This window comes from Eschrichtius robustus, chromosome 1, assembly GCF_028021215.1.
Source record: "Eschrichtius robustus isolate mEscRob2 chromosome 1, mEscRob2.pri, whole genome shotgun sequence".
In the NCBI taxonomy this organism is placed as follows: domain Eukaryota; kingdom Metazoa; phylum Chordata; class Mammalia; order Artiodactyla; family Eschrichtiidae; genus Eschrichtius; species Eschrichtius robustus.
This window is the reverse complement of record NC_090824.1, coordinates 98,015,766-98,033,645: the sequence shown is the minus strand read 5'-3', so window position 1 is coordinate 98,033,645 and position 17,880 is coordinate 98,015,766. Positions and strand designations below refer to the sequence as shown.

Below are 17,880 nucleotides of genomic sequence, written 5' to 3'. Positions count from 1 at the left end.
TTGTATTCTTGTCCTAGGCCCTGTAAATATTTGGGGTGGCCTGGAAAAGGGACCATAAAGACTTGGATCATGAACAACCAACAGTGGTAGCTAATGTGGTCTGAAGAACAGAGAGCCCATCTCAGAATATTATGGAATGTGTAGGACCCTGGGATGGTATAGAAACCCCTAATAAATTTTCTTCCCCCTAAAGTAAACATGACAAATCCTGAATTTCTCATCTCCCTTGACTTAGGTGGCTCAGAGCCAGATTTAACGTCATTTAGAACAAAATAGGGGCACGGATTTTTCTCTATCTTGCCCACTGCTTTATCCCTAGCACCTAGAACAGTGCCAATACACTTTGTTGAGTGAATGGATTCTTGCTTCCAGTGCCAAGGACCAAACTCCCACCTGCCACATTGTGTAAAGCTCCTGGTTTTGTGCTGTCACATATTAGGTGTCAGTGTCAGGCACTCATTTTTGCCAAATGCCATATAATACTTCTTTGTATCTAATGTGTCAGATGAGCCTAGAATACCCTGTTTATTTATTAAATTGCTTTAGCACCTTTAGCACTGTCTGTTATGTACAGACAACTAAGTACTTCGCCGGCCAGTTTTCCTCACTCCCTTCCTGTCATAAGTCCTAATCCCACTTTTCTGACAGAGCCCCTATCATAAATCCAGGGTTTCTTTGGCCCTGTATGTGAAACCAGTTGTTTCAGAGACCACAGCCTTAGGGTTCTAGATCCTTCTCCATCTATATGCAACTTTCCTGCCCTTCATTTAACATAGTACCTGCCTTCTCTCCCATCCTAGATACAATCCCAAAGTTAGAAATTCCCTTACCAACACCACCAGGTATCCACACGAGAGATACCCTTTGATCTCTGGGCCAGAAAGTGATGCTTCTACTGTCACCCTTCAGGACAATTTATTTAGGGAAGAGTTATAGAAAGGCCGAGTACATCTAAAAGCAACCTTCTTTCTTGGCACTGAGGACTGAAGGGTATTGTTTTAAAGCCTTCTGTAAGGCTCCACGTACCTCTGTGTTTCTCAGCTTCTGCCATCTATAGAGAATACACCTGTTCTCAGAGGACTGAAAAACCATATGGTTTCCACCCTGTTGTTGGGATATAGTCGCAATCATGGCCAGAATTTTATTAGTCTGAGTTTGACCTTTTTCTGTGTGTATTCACTAGCTTAGTGATTTAACTACTCTGAAACTCTATTAGTACCAAGCTCAGTAAGCTCCTAATTTGTACACTGGAGGCTCCTTGCAGGCAAGAACTGTGCCTTTTGGTTCTGTATCCCCAGCACTTAGTACCCCACCTGGTATGTAGTACTGTTCAGTGAAATCCCTCCTAGAGATAGATTCTGTCAAGAACTGTAAAGGGTCTGAGTTTTACCCTACTTGCAAGTTAACAAGTTAGCCTGTCATAGTTTCATGGATGCTGGTAGAAGACATGAGACTCCTGGGTCAGAGTCAAAAATGGTTTATTACTCATAGCAATAGTAGTAGCTAGAGCATCTGCCTTTTTTTAAGTCAGTTCCCCAAGACCTAGTTTCCAGAGGGCAATGGGAATAGGGCCAGTTAACACCTGTACACGAAGAACTCTGAGCTTAGGGAGCCAAAATCTTTGTCTTACTTTGCAGAATTTTTATGGTTTTATTTAACACAAATAAAACTTGCACATGAACTGTTCATTTTCTTCACTGTGCAGCCTGGCATTGCGATCAGTGACTCACGGCCAGCTGGACTGCTCTTTCCACAATGCCTTTGAGGTTCTTGGAGGAAATGAGAGCCATTTCAGCACAGTAAGATTTGTTGCACATCAGCAGCACTTCCAGCTTTTTGGTGTTGTAGACCAGAAACTTCTAGAAGCCACTAGGCAGCATGTGCTTCATTTTCTTGTTGCTGCCATGACCAATATTGGGCATCAAGATCTGGCACTTGAATCTTCTCTGTACCCTGTTGTCAATGCCTCTGGGTTTCTGCCAGTTACACTTAATTTTGACACATCAGCCTGACTGGTGCTGGATGAACTTCCTGGTCTTCTCTTTGATCACTTTGGGCTTCATAAGGTGTCTGAGAACAGTCATGATGCTGGGTTGGAGACGGCTTCTACCTCCCCTGAATCTTTTATAATGGGCAGTAAACATGCCTACCATTTACTCCAGAAGGACACCCTGTTGCCATCAAACATTCTTGACAAGGTAGTCTGCAACAAAGTGCAGTTGGTGCCTCATTTACAGGACTTGCAGAAATGGCAGTGACCCATGGAGAAACGTCTCAACAGACGGCTGTAGTGAAGCAGAGGTGGCAGCAGCCTGAAGTTCACTTGTTCCTGCCCAACCCCATCTCAGAAGCCTCCAAGAGCAAACAGTTTTTTCAGTGTTTCAGGAGCACTCTGCTCATTCTGGCTTCCACTTCTTTGGTGGTCCAATACTCCCTGCCTTGAATGCCCTTTCCTTACTCCTCTACTACGTAAATCTTATTCATCTTTCTAGATCAGATTCAAATTCCACTCTCCTATAAAGCATTCCCTGACCAGCCCAACTCACAGTGATTTCTTCTCCGATATTACAGAGTGATTATTATCTATATCAATCATATTGACACTTAGGAAGTAACAATAATAACACCAACAACCTCTGACATTTGTGTTTTGTGTATCATTTTACCTTTTACTAAGTATTTTTACACAAACTATTCCCTTTGACTCTCACAGCAATCTGCAAGACATGCAAAGGAAAATATTATTTTCAATTTATAGATAAGGAAAAGCAGAAATTCAGAAATGTGCCCAAGGTCACCTAGTTAATAAACAGGTCATCAGATTTAGCATTAGTTCCTAGGCTCATAATGGCTGCACTATGCCATTTCTTGTTGCTGTTTAAACTCCCAAATGGATTTATTTCATGTAGTGTTAAGTCTCAGAGAGACTTGATACTTTCCCTCTGGTCAAAGGGTAGCGGTGGAGATTAGAGTTACAGCAGAGTCTAGTGGTTAAGGGTCCTGAGTCAGACAAACCTGCTGTGGAGAGATTTCTTGGGCTCACCAATATACAGGTTGCCTCACCTTCCAGAACATGGAGCTAAACCACATTTCGCAGGTTCCCTTGCATCCTAGATTCCCACGTGACTGAGTTCTAGCCAATGGAATGTGGGCAGAAGTGATGTCACTACTTCCAGGTCTGACCTTAAAACATCCTATTCAGTCTTCCATGCTCTCTTTCCGTCACTCCAGGCTGATTGATGATGGGGAGATCTTGAAGCTACAATATGCTTAAGCCATAAGATGGAAGAGGCCTGTGTACATGAGTCACTGCTTAGAGGTGAGCTGCCTAAGAGAGCCACCTGACGAGGACCATCCACGCTGCACTTTGCCCCAGCAAGAAACACATTTTATTGTGTTACATTACTATGATTTTGGGATTGCTAAACCAGTTACCCTACCCTAATACACTTGAGATTAAAATCCAGCACTATAATCCACCAGTCTAGTGTGACTTTCTGTGTGGTACTTAGCCTTTATTTACCCATTTTTATGATGGAAATAATAATAATACCTATCTTATAGAATGCTTGTGAGAATTAAATGAGATAACATATGCAAAGGACTAAGCACAGTGTCTGGCACATAGTATAAATGCTATTTAATCAATAAATACTATTAACTTTTCATGTTATTATTTCTAACACATTTTCTGCTGGTTCCAAACAAAACTTTGAATTTCTGTTCTTCCAACTTGTATTAGAGCAGAAAAGACAGTGCTTCCTCTCACTCTGATTACCTTATGATAATGAGAATGAGAACGGCTCAGGGTTAGTCAGTGTTAGAGTCAGTCTGCACACAGACCTTGTTTTCTGGGTGTCCTGCCAATACATTCTCTCCTGCCCCTAGGGACTTAAAACCAGTGAGGAGGGGAGTTCCCTGGTGGCCTAGTCGTTAGAATTCTGGGCTTTCACTGCCATGGCCTGGGTTCAATTCCTGGTAGGGGAACTGAAATCCCGCAAGCTGCATGGCCAAAAAAAATTTTTTTAAATAAAATCAAATAAAACCAGGGAGGAAAAACAGCAACAAAAAATTTATAAAGCTATTGCCATTGCAAAAAAAAAAAATCAAAATCTTCTGAAAATCTCTGAATATCATACTGGAAATATGTATTTCTAACTAAAGGTGACATTTGATAATGCTTAGTCTTAGTATTCACAATGAATTCATCAGCTGTGGTTGGGTCATTTGAAATGACACGACTAAATCTTTCAAGTAAAAAAATTCGGGGCATCCCTGGTGGCACAGTGGTTAAGAATCCATCTGCCAATGCAGGGGACACGGGATCGAGCCCTGGTCTGGGAAGATCCCACATGCCACAGAGCAACTGAGCCCGTGCGCCACAGCTACTGAGCCTGCGCTCTAGAGCCCACGAGCCACAACTACTGAAGCCCGTGCACCTAGAGCCCATGCTCTGCAACAAGAGAAGCCACCGCAATGAGAAGCCTGCGCACCGCAACGAAGAGTAGCCCCCGCTTGCCGCAACTAAAGAAAGCCCACACGCAGAAACGAAGACCCAGTGCAGCCAAAAATTAATTAATTAATTAATTAATTTTAAAAAAATTCTATTCTTTGGGTGATAATGATGTGTCAGTGTAGTTTCATCAATTGTCACAAATGTATGACTCTGGTGGGAATTCCCTGGTGGTCTAGTGGTTTGGACTCCATGCTTTCACTGCCGTAGGCCCGGGGTTCAATCCCTGATCATCCCACAGGCCACAAAATGTGGCCAAAAAAAACCAAACAAACAAAAAAAACAAATGTATGACACTGGTGAGCAATGTTGATAATAAGAAAGGCTATTCATGTGTGGAGGCATGAGGCATGTGGGAACTCTCTGTACTGTCCACTCAATTTTGCTGTGAACATAAAATTGCTCTAAAAACTAAAGTCCATTAAAAATTCTATTCACCATTACTGAATTGAACTTATAATTATAAGTACTTTCTCTAATGGGATAATTATGTTATTAAAAAGAAATTACTAGAGTTTAATCTTGAAATGATTGGCACAGAGTATTCCCAGTACATTTTTTTTTTCTCTAGTTGGTGACAACATAAACTGAAGCTCAGATTGAGCCACCTCTCTGACACTTGGGAAACTGATGACAGGGCAGATAAAGGCCTGTCACGGCTGATTTCATGTTATGACTTGTTAATGTGTCCAGCCCACCCACAGTGGTTCAGGGAATTAAAAAAGGATCCCAAGGGTATGCAGCAAGAACATTTCTTACATGAGCAGATTGGGAAAATAAAGAACATTTCTTTGAAAATTTGCTTGATGGCCCAGGTTTAAATATAGGCCATAGGATAAAGAGCACTTTTCATTCACCCTCTTGCCAATTACCCTGTTGCTTGCCCTCACCTTGTCTACTGAACAAGTAAACATGGAAAAAGCTATAGGCTCTGACATCAGTCAGCCTGGATACAAATTCCAGCTATGCCTTGGCCAGATTATTTAACTTTTCAGGTGATTGCTTTCTTCATCTGTAAAATAAGAACACAATAGCACTGACCGATGGTGAATACCTAGGAACTGTTTTGTGCTCTGTTGTTAAAAGATTAAGAACCAGAATTTGATACAAATTTGGAATAAAGTATACCAATCTAAAAACTCCTGAAGGATTAATCACAAAACTGGTAACAGGGGACTTCCCTGGTGGCGCAGTGGTTAAGAATCCACCTGCCAATGTGGGGGACATGGGTTCAAGCCCTGGTCCGGGAAGATCCCACATGCTGCGGAGCAACTAAGCCCGTGCGCCACAACTACTGAGCCTGCGCTCTAGAGCCTGCGAGCCACAACTACTAAGCCCATGCAGCACAACTGCTGAGGCCTGTGCACCTAGAGCCTGTGCTCCACAACAAGAGAAGCCACTGCAATAAGCCCAGGCACCACAACAAAGAGTAGCCCCCGCTCGCCACAACTAGAGAAAACCCACGCGCAGCAACGAAGACCCAACGCAGCCAAAAATAAATAAATAAATAAATAGAAAAATGTTTTTAAAAAAACAAAAACAAGACTGGTAACAGGAGATTTTAGTACAAATAATCAATTTATTAATCTCCCCAACCTCTCACTAACCCCTTCACCCTTCTAATACTAAAAGTTTATACACACAATTTTGGAATATGAAATATTTTATCAAAATATACTAATGTTCCATATTATTAAGGAACTATAATCATGGGATTGCTTGCATTTTTTTCCAATTGTTTACTGTTAAACAGAAAGCCTATTGAGAGATTTCATAAACATTAAAATTTGAAAAATCATTTCTATTTTCTTTTTTATCCAGCTATTTTTATTTTAAAACTGATTTATCATGCAGTCATATTCTAAGAAAAGCTTTCAATGAAATTATATAAAATACACTGAAGTTATAATTTAATACACTTTTATCTGGTTCAAGTGCTAAGAGGTTTAGTTCAGCTCAGGTTAATCTGTGTTGCACAGAGCATAGTGGTTCAGTTCTGGACCTAAGGAAGGTTCGATCTGAAAATGTGGACCTCTCTACCAGCTCAAAGAGATTCAAAACCTTGGTTTGGCCTAGAATTGAACTAGTCCCTCCAGAAATACTCCAATGAGAATTTACCTAAAACAAGTTAAAATCAGACCAAGGTCTAAGTCGGGAATGAGAATTTTTCACTTTGATGCATTCTACCTTAATTATTTTTAAAAAATTAACTAAAAAATATTTTTTAAGTAAATGCAAGATGCAGCAGACAGTAATACTCACACAATACTCATTTTCTCTCATACACTTTCTCCCATTTCTGCCCAGCTTATAGCAAGTAGTTGGAGCCATGTGACTAGATATGGTCAATGGGCTTTGAGGGGAACTGATGTGTGTCACTTCCAGGCCAAGGCAGAAAAAAACCAGTGCTTGATTCTCTAGATTTCCTTCTTTCCACTCTGACTTGAGGGGCCTCATGGATCCTTGAGTAACAATGTGGAGTAAAACCCACTGCCTACCTGCCTGGAACAGTGTGTCAGAGAAATAAATTTTTGTTGTTTTAAACCACTGCAACTTTGGGGGTTGTTTTTTACAATAATTTAATTTAGTCTGTCCCAACTCACAATACTTCCTTAAATGAAACCTGTTCTTTCACTCCTCATGCTTTTGCACACGCTGTTCACAATACATGAAAGGTCCTGGCACCTCAACCATCAAGCCAGCTCCTGTTTATTTCAGGATCCAGCCCCAGTATCTTCTTGTGCCTAATGAAATGCAGAATGACATATAGAGGAAAGAGTATGGGTTTCAGAATTTGCTAGGCTCAGGTTCAAATGTGGTTCCATCTCTTAAAAGCTAAGCAACGTGAGAAAAGTTATTTAACCTTCCTCTGCTCTGGTTTCCTCATCTACAAAGTGAGGAAAATAACTTCATTGGATATTTGTGAGATTAAATAACATCAGGGGTATAAATTGCTTAGTGCAATGTTTATCACATAGGAAAAATACTAGCTGTATTATTATTTCCAGGCCTCCACCACCCCAGTTAAATTCAGATGCATTTTCCTCTTGGTTTCCATAGCACCTCTATTATAACATTAACTGTCTTCCATTATATTTTTTGCATCCATGTCTATATTCCCCATTAACCTATGAATAACTAGAAGTTAGTGGCATTGTCTGATTTTGTTTGCAGTTCTATTCCCAGCACCTAGAACACTGTTTGGCAATAAGAAGTGTTCTACTAATATTTGTTAAGTAAACTCTTCTTTTTTTTAAATTGATTTATTAATTTATTTATTTTTGGCTGTGTTGGGTCTTCGTTTCTGTGCGAGGGCTTTCTCTAGTTGCAGCAAGCGGGGGCCACTCTTCATCGCAGTGCGTGGGCCTTTCACTGTCGCGGCCTCTCTTGTTGCGGAGCACAGGACGCGCAGGCTCAGGAGTTGTGGCTCACGGGCCCAGTTGCTCCGCGGCATGTGGGATCTTCCCAGACCAGGGCTCGAACCCATGTCCCCTGCATTGGCAGGCAGATTCTCAACCACTGCACCACCAGGGAAGCCCAGTAAACTCTTCTTGATGTGCTCAGTACAGTCAATCTTTAATAACTTTTTATTGATTGGATGAATAGAGCAATGAATAAATGATTATCTCTTGCCTTTCCCCATAAGTAAACTGACTTTTTCAAAGGGGAACCATTTTAACCTACTTCCTATAAGCCTCATCTCATTCCTGCTGCCACCTCTGCTTTCTTCTCTCATGGCAGACCGGCTACCTATTTATTAAAATTGTGTCCTCTACCATAACATACTTCTGGAAAACATTTATCATTCCCCTTGCAACTAGGCAGTGCTTTGTGACTAATTCTCACCAATGGAAAGTAAGCAGAAATGATGTATCTTCCTTCAATCTGAGCCCATAAAATACCTTCCTTGAGATCCTCCCTATCCTTTTGTCCTTTCTGTTGGATGCAGAGAAACCAATGGAGGATGCCAATACCTGAGAAGATGCTGGAGCCACCAGATGAAAAGTGCTTGGAGCTTGAGTGCCTGAATGACTTGTGGAGTAAACTTCTACTTACTTCATTTACTTCATCCCAACCAATCAAATTGGACTATGAGATTAATAAGAAATGATTATTCTGTTAGGCATTGGGATTTTGGATTGTTTATCACCTTCAGAGCCTTATATTCACCCATCCAGGGCTGGGATAAAAAGCACTTAAGCAGCCTGGCACACACCAGTCATCCCCCCCAATCTGTAAGTACTTGAAAGAAGCAGGACCTCTTGCAGTGCTGACCCCTGGCTCCTGTGTTTTCCACCACTTCCTCCCTGACTGAGATCTAGAATGGGACTTGGTCAGTGCTGCCACTGGAGAACTAAGGAGTTGCAGTTCTTTATGCCCACGAGTTGCCCTGTTCTGGTAATGGGCACTGCTTCCTGAGGCTGGGTTCCAACACTGTTTATAAAGCTTAGTCCTGCTTTTGGATTTTTTAGCTTAATATCCCAGGAGTTCCGAAGAATGAGACCTTGCTTCGCTTTTGCTGGGTCCTGCACCAGAGCTATGCCCCCTAATCCAGAGGCCATTACATGTTCATTAACCATGGTGAGCATGGTAAGTTGGCTTTCTGTCTGTTTGTAGTCTTGAGTTTTGCTTAGTCATAAGTTTAACTTATGCTGGGAAACCTTGCTCTGCCCTGATGACCTAGCTGCGTACCAAGCATTTGCTTAAACTTTGTCCATTTCTCCTGCAGTTCACTGAGGCACCTTTGCCCTGCTGAGCTGTCAGAGCCTTTACATTCAGCTGGGCCCACACCTTCCTTTCACCACCTGGGATGGGTGGGTCTGGAGCAAAGTATCCTCCTGACATTCCCCTCCAGCCTAGAGTAAGCAGTGCAGCCTCACAGGGACGTTCTGAGATTAGCACAGTTCAGGTGTCATCAGGTCCTTTGTTTTTCCATTGGCATTTAGTATTTCAATGAATGCTTTATATTGTGATAAATATACTTTAATTTTAGAGTATAGTAAATAGGTTAATGGTTTTAGAGCCTTATATTTTTATGAGATATGGATACACTACATTACATTTAGGGCATGCTTGGCATGCACACATTATTTTTTTGCACTAAATCAAGTCTACTGGGATCTCAGCTTAACATTTGATGACTTAATACGCAAGTTTACTAAAGTCCCAGCCAGTCGTCCTATTGCACAGTCACCACATACCCAAGCATTTAAAGTGCCTTTCTTCTTTAATCTCATTTTTGTCCTACAGTCTTTTCTAACGTGCCTTGCTTTCGTTTGCTGGCCTATATCTTTACTGTCCAGCTAAATAGACCGAGTCATTTCTAAACAATGACTTTTATTATTGAGCTTAAGGAAATTAAAAAATAAAATCAAACCTGCTGCATGTAGGTACAAGTTGCCAATAGTCAATTCTCAGGAAAGCAGCTACTGGAAGTAGTCTGTCCTATACTCCTGGCAGCAACAATGACAATAAAAGCCTCGCCCTACAGATGTCCTGGAAGCACCCAGTTTCCATCCTAGAATGGCAGAGAATTGCATTTTCACTCAAACTTTATTATCTACACTAAGGATGTTTGCAGAATCCAGTGAGATAGCTAACACTGAGTGTGAACTATATGCCAGACATTGGGCAGCACATTTTACATACTCCTTTACTCATTGCAGCATTTTTACAAGGTAGGTGCTATTATTATTACTATCCCTCCATTTTACAGATAAAGAAACAGGTTTAGATGCTTTAGGGAACTTGGTCAATGTCACAGTGTGTCAATTAGGATGAATTTGGCTGCAAGAAATAAAAACTTATGAGGAGTGGCTAATACGATTGCCTCTCAGATTTTAATGTGAATAAGAATCACCTAGGATCTTGTTAAACTGCAGGTTCTAATTTAGTAGGTTGGGAATTGGGGGTGAGATTCTACATTTTCAATAAGCAACCAAGTGATGCCAATGCTGGTCTGGAGACCATACGCTGAATAGCAAGTGTTTAACCACAAAAACACTTATTGTTTACTTAGTGAGAGGTTTGGAGGTAGGCAGTTCCAGGATTGATTCAACAGCTCTACAATGTCCTTCAGGACACAGACTCTTTCCATCTATCTGATGTGCCATCATAAATAAGTTTTTTATCTTAGGCTATTTCCTCATGGTCACAAGATGGCCATCTCTGCTCCAAGTGTCACATCTGTATGTGGCTAGAAACACAATTCATTCCCCCTGAGACTGGACACATTGCCAGCTTAAAAAAAAAAGAAAATCTAGCAAGGAAGACATGGAGGTAAGTGGGGAATGGAAGTGGGGAAAGGCATTAAACATGTATGCCATAGCTAAGAAATAGTATAGCCAAGATTCAACCCATCTGTATCCAAAGCTATATACTACTTTGCATCTGTTGAATTAACTGTAGCTGAGGTGACCCAAAGTCATCTCAGAAGGCAAACCTGGAATGCCATTGTTCTAAACATGCTCAACTTTGATTACTTGTACCATGGCAGCCTGAAGAATGAGTATGCTATATAAAAAAAGGGAATGGATTTGTTTGGAGCCTAGAGATGAAGAGCCATATAAGCACAATTCACAAAGATTTGGCTCAGCAGAGAATTGTTCTTCTATGGGGCAGAGATTGTTCAGCTGGATTAGATGTACACATAAAAACATCCCTTAAAATGGTTTCTCTTGACTCCATGCTCACCAGGAAATTTTCTGGTTCTTCATTTGATCTGCCAAGTAATCAGAAACCAGGAAGGGAGAGGGAGCTCCCCTGGTGAGTCTACAGGCGTTATTGTTTCTCTGAGAGTACAGAGTTCCCACTGGAAATAAATACTTGCACTTGGACAGAGAGAAGAGCTCAGAGACATACCCATGTCCAAATTGAAACTTATTATGCAATAAAAGTGGAAACACAAATCACCGTAAAAGGAACAAGTTGTTTAGGAGATGTTGGGAAAACTGGCTCCCCATATGGGAGAAAATTTTTAAACAAAATTTCACAAAGACAATGAGACATCAAGTTTACATCAATTAGACTGTTCTCTTAGGGAACACACAGGAGGGCGTTCATTAGAGCTTTGTTTATGGTTCTGGAGAGTTGAAGGTAACCTGGGTGGCCATCACTGAGAGAGTGAACAGGTTGAATGCAATGGATTAGAGGTACCATATAGCAACAAGAATAGGTCTTTAATATATAATACTTAATGACAAAAGATATAGAATGCAATACTATTCATGTAAACTAAAAATACAAGCACATAATATACAGTTTGTATAACACATTCAAATAAAAAGATACACATTAAATACATTAAATTACCTATGGGGATGGGGAATGGGAGTAGAGTATGATGATCAAAAAAATGAATGGATCGATAGATAGATATATAAATAGGACAGAGTGGTCTCAGTGGGACCGATAATGATAACATGCCAGTAACTGAAGAATGTCATTAACTGAACCTTCTGCACCTGAGATCCAAATAAATAATTTAGCACCTGCAGGCAAGCACATACACATAGTTATCTATATATACATATATAGATACAAATTATTAAAAGTTAAAAATGAACACATGAAGATTCTTGTTTGCTCATTCCCTTTCTTCTGATTTCTTGTAGATGTCCTGACAAAACTGAGTCTCAGGGCCTGTGCTGACTCTGAGCCAAGGCCTAAAGACCCATCAAAGTCCACTCCCCTGAGTAAACCACCTTCCTAGTCCACAACCAGCACATCTCTCTAACTATAACCTTAAGTTTGGAGATTCTAATTATTAAAGTTCGATATCACCTTTCTGTCTAGCTAGAATGCATCCTCCCTTTCCTTCAGATAGAAAGTTCATTTTTATTTCTACTCAGTTACTGTTTCATTGTCTAAGTTCTTCGGTTAATGGAACGAGTTAGACTGTTAATATCTTCTCATTTGCATTAATAGTTTTCATATTGTCTCTGCTATTACTACCACAGCTAATTTTCCTGGCCAACATAGATTTTTTTTTTTTTTTGGTATGAAGATAGATATCCCTTTCTTGTGTTTTAGAAATAACTCCTGATACTATTTGAGGGACTACATTTAAGGTGAGGAGACTATAAATAGAAAAGTAGCTCACTGAATTGTAAACTGGCATTTGGAATGGAAAAAAAAAGGGGGGGAGTGTGTCCTTAAGTGGAAGAGACTATTTGCACAAGAGGCCAACTGTTGTTTTAAATTAACTTTGATGCTAGGACTTAACCCTTTGCTCCCAAGGACATTAAATAGGTTAATTTCTAACTAATTGGAATCCGAGGGTTACAGGGGCAAAATTATGAAAATGCTTAGGTCATGCTTGAATTTGGAAATTCTATAATCTAAAGTGCTAAGGAAAGTGTCAAGACAAATCCTTTTGGGCCTGGCTTATAAAGGTAAGTTGTAAGATATATAACGAAATTTTTAAGGAAAATAGCTGCACAAGCAAAGAGAACTGTCAGACTATTTCCTTGATATAAAAATCCAAATGAATACACATATACTTTCCTAAAAACCAGTGGAGAACTTAGAACAGCTAAAAATGTAAGTGCCTACATGGTATGATTTTTATAGGTACAGTCCAGCTGTAAATTAACGTTATGACTTTGTGGCTTTATGCTTTCTTCTTCTTAAAATGCCATTTATATGCATGCAGGTGTAACTCATGCTAGTAACTGGTGTTCCAGTTTGCCTCTAGGCTAGTCTAGCTGGTAATGAATTTTGCAAATGCCAGATACTCCAGGCTCTTATCTCAGATAAGATGTGGGGCCCAAAGGCAAGATTATAACAAATTCTAATTGTGTACACTTCAGACAAAAATCTGTGAATAAAGTCACTGCAGTTCTAGAAATAGAAAGTGGAATCAATCCAATCAAAATGCCAATATGAGGAAATAATTCAAAAAAGGGAGTTCTCAGAGGAATCATGTTTTCGTAGACAAGCAGAAAGGAAAATATTTGAAATCAAGATTACTAAATTGATGAGCAGCCTTGAAAAGATGTGCCCCTTTAGGATTTTATTCAAGGACCAAGACTTATTACGTTATTTAACCACTTGCTGTAAAAAAGTAATACTCCACATGCTGTCATTTGTTTCCTGGTGCTTTCCAATTTGAGAATGAAATTTGAAAAAGGAGGGAAAGGCTTAGAGATTATTAGGGGCGGCCAACTCAAGGAAGTAACTTTGAGAAGATTCTGCCTTGCACCTATTCTTCAGGCTTTAGGCAGAGAAAGGGTTATAAATAAGGTAACTAATTTATCATCCAGATATTTTGAAAGTGAAAGGGAACACTGGTTAATAAATATACAAGGGTAATAGGTATAAATCAGGACTGTCCCAAGCAAATCAGATGTATATAATTCCTCTAATTGTAAACATGATGTTATTTCTGAGGAAGTAGACAGATCCTCAGCTGATGTCTGAAATTCCACAATTAGAGCTTTATTTCTTTGTCTTTTTTTTTTGGTTGCGTTGGGTCTTCGTTGCTGTGCGCAGGCTTCTCATTGCAGTGGCTTCTCTTGTTGAGGAGCACGGGCTCAAGGCATGTGGGCTTCAGTAGTTGCAGCACGTGGGCTCAGTAGTTGTGGCATGTGGGCCCTAGACCTTGCAGGCTTCAGTAGTTGCGATGCATGGGCTCAGTAGTTGCAGCACGCGGGCTCTAGGGCGTGAGGGCCTCAGTAGTTGTGGCGTGCAGGCTCAGTAGTTGTGGCACACGGGCTTAGTTGCTCTGCGGAATGTGGGATCTTCCCGGACCACAGCTCGAACCCGTGTCCCCCTGTGTTGGCAGGCAGATTCTTAATTACTGCCCCACCAGGGAAGTCCAGTAATTTATAGTTTAACATGAATAAACCTTTCAGATTCTTCCCAGAGGGCAAGCTTGGAGGGAGAGGAAAAGCCAGTCTATTGAATTCTGGACTGTATTTGGCTGAGGGAAAAGGGAAAGAACACTGCATGAGGGAAGCTGGAGAAGTCTGAGGATGACCCTGACCATAAGACCTAGTCTTAACTCAGAGAAATATCCACAAGGAACCACAAGGGCCGGGCAAGCCTCATTGGCCCAAAGGGTCTATGCTCACCTAGCCTGAGGGGACACATCTCTAGCAGAATATAAAGGACGAGCTCCCAGCTGCTTATGAATCACCTTGCTCCAAATAAGCCAGCTTAGACGCTCACAAGATAACTGCCATTTTTATGAAGTTTAGAGACTGCATTCCCTTCATCACACAGAACCAGCTAGAGAAAAGTCCCTGGTCAGACCACCAAGTTTTGATGGTTCCATTCCCAATTCAGGAAGCACTGGAGAAGTAGAGGGTGAAGAACCCTGAGTTAACCCTCCAAAACATCCTTTCTTTTAAAGAGTTGTTTTGCATTTCTTGACTCTGAGCAATATACATCTTAGATTTAATCACTATTTAATATGAATCCTTAGTATTGAAAACAACCACAAAATAAATAAATGAATAAATTAAAGTCTCTAGGCTATAATTTGGGCCATTTTTGACCAGTAATTTGCATCTACCTCATCCTTGCTTTTCACAACAACAGGTTATACAAGCCAGGTAATAGCCAGTGACCACTCACTTTTTATGAATACATAAATGAACTGGAGGATGTCTCTGGAGAAGATTACAGGTTTTATGTGAAGCTGCTTTAAGAAATAAGGTCCTGAAATAGAAACTTACAATCTGAGCAGAAATCAAATGGCTCCAGGATGCCTGTACCAAGTTGTCCTTGCCAAAAGTTCTGCTAGGGCAACTACACCATCCATAAGTCACTGGAGAAATCAAAGAGTAAATCAAAAATACCTGCAGAAAAATGAAAATAGAAACACAACAATCCAAAACCTATGGGACGCAGCAAAAGCAGTTCCAAGAGGGAAGTTTATAGCAATACAACACTATCTCAGGACACAAAAAAACTTTAAATAAAAAATCTAATGTCACATCTAAAGGAACTAGAAAAAGAAGAACAAACAAAACCCATAGTTAGTGGAAGGAAAGACATAATAAATATCAGAGCAGAAATAAATACAAGACTAAAAAAATAGAAAAGGTCAATGAAACTAAGAGGTGGTTCTTTGAAGAGATAAACAAAACTGCTAAGCTTTTAGCCAGACTCATCAAGGAAAAAAGGGAGAGGCCTAAATCAGTAAAATCAGAAATGAAAGAGGAGAAGTTACAACCTACACCACAGAAATACAAAGGATTATAAGAGATTACTACAAACAATTACATGCCAATAAAATAGACAGCCTAGAAGAAATGGATAAATTCCTTAAAATGTACAATCTCCCAACACTTAATCAGAAAGAAATAGAAAATACAAAGAAACTGATTACCAGCAAGAAAATTAACAAAGCAATTTAAAAACTTCCAACAAACAAAAGTCCAGGACCAGACAGCTTAGAAGGTGAATTCTACAAAACATTTAAAGAAGAGTTAACACCTGTCCTTCTCAAACTATTCCAAAAACCTGAAGAGGAAGAAACACTTCTGAACTCATTCTATGAGGCCAACATCACACTGATACCAAAACTAGGCAAAGACACCACAAAAAAATTACAGGCCAATTCCACTGATGAACACAGATGCAAAAGTCCTCAATAAAATATTAGCAAAACAAATTGAACAGTACATTAAAGGATCATACACCATGATCAAGTGGGATCTATTCCAGGGAATTAAGGATGGCTCAGTATTCGCAAATCAATTAATGTGATACATGATATTAACAAACCAAAGAATAAAAATCACATGATTATCTCAATAGATGCAGAAAAGGCTTTTGACAAAATTCAACATCCATTTATGATAAAAATTCAAAGTGAGTGTATATGCAATGTACCTCAACATAAAAAAGGCCACAGCCAACATCATACTCAGTGGTGAAAAGCTGAAAGCATTTCCTCTAAGATCAGGAACAAGACAAGGATGCCCACTCTTACCACTTTATTTAACGTAGTATTGGAAGTCCTAGCCACAGCATTCAAACAATAAAAAGAAATAAAAGGAATCCAAATTAGAAAAGAAGAAGTAAAACTGTCATTGTTTGCAGATGACATGACACTATATATAGAAAATCCTAAAGATGCCACCAAAAAACTATTAGAAATAATAAATGAATTCAGTAAAATTTTAGGATGCAAAATTAATATACAGAAATCTGTTGTATTTCTATACACTAACAACAAACTATCAGAAAGAGAAATTAAGAAAACAATCCCATGTACAATTGCATCAAAAAGAATAAAATACCTGGGAGTAAACCTAACCAAGAAGATAAAAGACATGAACTTGGGAAACTATAACATTGAGGAAAGAAATTGAAGACAATACAACAAATGGAAAGATATACCATGCTCATGGATTAGAAGAATTAATATTTTTAAAATAACGATACTACCCAAGGCTATCTATAGATTCAGTGCAATTCCTATCAAAATACTGGTGGCATTTTTCACAAAACAGAACAAATAATTCTAAAATTTGTAACACAAAAGACTCTGAATAGCCAAAAAAATCTTGAGAAAGAAGAGCAAAGCTGGAGGTATCATGCACCCTGATTTCAAATTATACTACAAAGCTACAGTAATCAGTTCATCAGTTTTAGCAATATTTTTTTGGATATGTCACCTCAGTCAAGGGAAACAAAAGTAAAAATAAACAAATGGAACGATGTCAAACTAAAAAAGCTCTTGCACAATGAAGGAAACCATCAACAAAATGAAAAGGCAGCCTACTGAATGGGAGAAGATATTTGCAAATGATATATCTGATGAGCAGTTAATATCCAAAATATACAAAGAACTCATACAACTCAACATCAAAAAAACAACTCAATTAAAAAATGTGCAGAGGGAATTCCCTGGTGGTCCAGTGGTTAGGACTCCACACTTTCACTGCCAAGGGACTGGGTTCAATCCCTGGTTGGGAAACTAAGATTTCACAAGCCACACGGTGCAGCCAAAAAAATAAATAAATAAAAAATTAAAAATGGGCAGAGGACCTGAATAGACAATTTTCCAAAGAAGACATAGAGATGGCCAACAGACATATGAAAAATGCACAGCACCACTAATCATCAGGGAAATACAAATCAAAACCACAATGAGATATCTCCTCACACCTGTTAGAATGATTATCATCAAAAAGACAAGAAATAACAAGTGTTGGTGAGAATACGGAGAAAAGGGAACCCTCTGTTAGTGGGATTGTAAATTGGCGCAACCTCTGTGGAAAACAGTATGGAGGTTCCTCAAAAAATTAAAAATAGAACTGCCATATGATCCAGAAATTTCACTTCTGGGTATTTACCCAGAAACACTAATTCAAAAAGATATGTGCATTCCAATGTTCATTGCAGTATTATTT

General features: G+C 39.5%; 1 long non-coding RNA gene and 1 pseudogene across 1 annotated transcript in view; one reads left to right on the top strand and one right to left on the bottom strand.

The window, feature by feature from the left end:
* The window catches only part of LOC137759616 (uncharacterized), a 76,967-nt gene extending 68,424 nt beyond the window's left edge, over positions 1–8,543 (top strand). Inside the window, exon 4 of the long non-coding RNA XR_011073116.1 lies at positions 8,463–8,543. This is a non-coding gene — a long non-coding RNA (uncharacterized lncRNA). The remainder of the gene's footprint in view (positions 1–8,462) is intronic.
* Positions 1,655–2,084, bottom strand: LOC137765900 (large ribosomal subunit protein eL32-like; annotated as a pseudogene).
* Positions 8,544–17,880: the final 9,337 nt, after the last annotated feature.